This window comes from Perissodus microlepis, chromosome 9 (genome assembly GCF_051167445.1).
Source record: "Perissodus microlepis isolate ML-2025 ecotype Zambia chromosome 9, ASM5116744v1, whole genome shotgun sequence".
In the NCBI taxonomy this organism is placed as follows: Eukaryota; Metazoa; Chordata; class Actinopteri; order Cichliformes; family Cichlidae; genus Perissodus; species Perissodus microlepis.
Genome location: NC_140469.1, coordinates 9748379 through 9751050, shown reverse-complemented (window position 1 = coordinate 9751050; position 2672 = coordinate 9748379). Strand labels below are relative to the sequence as shown.

The window sequence follows — 2672 nt, the reverse complement described above, 5'->3', positions numbered from 1 at the left end:
TTGGTCCACCATATTGGCAGATCAAGCGAATTAATCCCTTCTTTATTCTTAATCCCTTTCCTTATCATAAGATTATGAAAATCCAGATCCCTCCCTCCTCTCAGATATTAAATTGCACCCATAATATTACTCCTGGCTTAAAGAGAAAGAGGACAAAAAAAAAAACAGCAAGGGCCTTCAGCCCTTGTAGATCGTGGCTGAAGTGCTCTTTGTATAGAATTTCTTTCAGTATTTTCTAATTCCTGCAGTCTGTGAGTCTGGTCCACTGCTCTATGAATAATGTCAGGGGCAGCCAGGCTTTGGTATTCAGCAGTTGACAATCTGCTTAAACAGAAGCAAATTGGGAAAAAATAGCTTTCAACTACACTTTCATTCCTGTGTGTGAGGAGAGGTTCAAGCAGGGTTATTTTCTCAGCAGAGGGCATTTTGCTCCGACAACACATCAGCCTCTCTCACTTTTGCCACAATGTATATGTGTGCTCTGTGCATCAGACTCAAAGAGAAGCACTTCTAATGATTACAACGGCACACGGTGAAAATAGTAATTTTTGGCACAAAAAAAATCCTTTTTTTAGTTTTTATTTATAATTAAATATACTGTCGTTGTTCATCACACTCAGACTGATTCTGTCTTGTATTACATGTCATAAAAGGGCTGCAACTGGCAATTTCTTGCTTTTTTAAAAATTTTATAACAAGACAACACTCAAAGAGAAGCTGTGATGGCCGAGTGGTTAAGGTGTTGGACTTGAAATCCAATGGGGTTTCCCCGCGCAGGTTCAAACCCTGCTCGCAGCGCATGTGAAGCTTTTTTTCTTTACAGAATTTCCCAGAGGAACCTGCCCGAGGGATTAATAAAGTTTTATCTAATCTAATCTAATCTAAATACAAGGCCTCCAAAAAGGAGTAAAAGTTAAGTTAACATACATTTAATTCACGCTGATATAAAACACAAAATCCATCAGAAGGAAAGTAAATCAAATGCACTGAGTTTGTAGAAACAGGCTGGAAACACACAAGATAAGCTAACAAAGCTAACAGGCCTAAGAGGGGCTATAAATACCCCCACACACACAAAATAATGAAGGGAAGTTGACACAGCTGGGGGACATGAAGCACAGCTGAAATAAATAAAGACAAACGAGTACCAAACCGAAACAGGAAGTGAGGAACAATGACTGAAAAACATAAAGGCATGAGCTTTACACAGAGAGAACAAACAGATGGATACTCCATCACTTTGGCATATGTTGCTTAACGGTAACATGCACAGTGGCCTTGTTGTTAACTTTGAGTGTTGATTTCTGTATAACGTTCTTTTGAGGCCTTGTACACCACCATGTACTATAGTGTATGTGCCACAGAATTATAGCCTTTCTTGTAGTGAACTCCGACAGTGGACAGGTAGTACTGTCTAGTCTTAAATAGTTGTGTGATTGCTCTATAAACCAGTAGCTGGTGCTTTGACTCCAGTGTGGTTTTCAGTATTTGCTCATGTGTTCCTTCATTTGCCTTTTAACTGTCTGTAATTTGAAGATACATACTCTTCTGAGAATCTAAATATAAAATATATAGGGTAAACATTTTCAGTAGGCTAACTCAAAACCCAAGCATGTAAAAGTCGGAATGATAATCATTATCTTTCACTGGCAATGAAGTCACAATTTCTCAGTAAAATGGATGTACCATTTAGTTGCTTCTCCAGCCAGTCGTTTGGCACCATAGTGACAAGAGGAACGCGCTGTATATCAAATCAAATGAGCACATCCTCTGTCACCTTTTGTCTCAGGTTAAATTAGACATTAATTAATTGTTTTACTCTTTCAGAGGGCAAACAAGAGAAAGCTGCAGTACCTGGTGACATGGGGCAGCTCTGTGAAAATACTGCATCATTAGCACATTATTAGTGTTTCTAAATGTCACACAGCCACGAAGGGGACACTGAACTATAGGGAAAAAGCCTTCATGTACAAGCCAAACTCTTATTTTGTGTCAGAGTCCATTGTGACCTCTCAGAAAGTCACACAGGAGATCATTATTAACCTTCTGCAAAAGGATGGCAGGCTGTGGAGTGTGCATTTTTCCCTGTTTGCATGTGTGCTCTCATATTTCTGATTTTGTGTTGCTCATGTGTACGCACAATGAGATAGGAAGCGAGTGAAGGGGAACACCCAGAAAGAGAGAGATGGAGAGACAGAAATAAAAAGAAATAGAGTACGCTCATAAATCAAGTCAAGGTCCAGCCAGTTGCTGGTGCCACCGCAATTTTTTTTTCCACTACCATGTTTCCCGACATTTGACGCTTCCATCTTCTCCCCTTTTAATCTCATCAACCTCAACAAGTGCAGGAGGAGGGGGCAGGGAGGGTTGCTGTCCGCTGTGTCAGATGAGGTCTGTCGATATCTCTCATCAAACAGGAGCTGATCAAAGGCCTGCCTGTGCCCATGCAGGCAGAAGGATTAAGCCACATCATGCACAACCTCCTTGACAAAAAAAAGCCTCTCCACACGAATAAAGAGATTAAGTCAAGAGTGAAATCTAATTCAAGGGGAATTGTTAAAATGAGGCCTCTACATTGTGCTCTATACCTGACAAGATCTGTGAGTGTGCAGCGTTTGTAAGCTTTGTTGCACATTAATAGTAGCAAGCTGGTGTTTTCTCAGTGAATGAAC

At 40.4% G+C, this 2672-nt stretch overlaps 1 non-coding gene across 1 annotated transcript; it reads left to right on the top strand.

Moving 5' to 3' along the window:
* The first annotated feature begins 716 nt into the window (after nucleotides 1–716).
* trnas-uga (transfer RNA serine (anticodon UGA)) lies at nucleotides 717–798 on the top strand. The gene has a single exon. It is a non-coding gene; the product is annotated as a tRNA-Ser (tRNA).
* The last annotated feature ends 1874 nt before the right edge of the window (nucleotides 799–2672 follow it).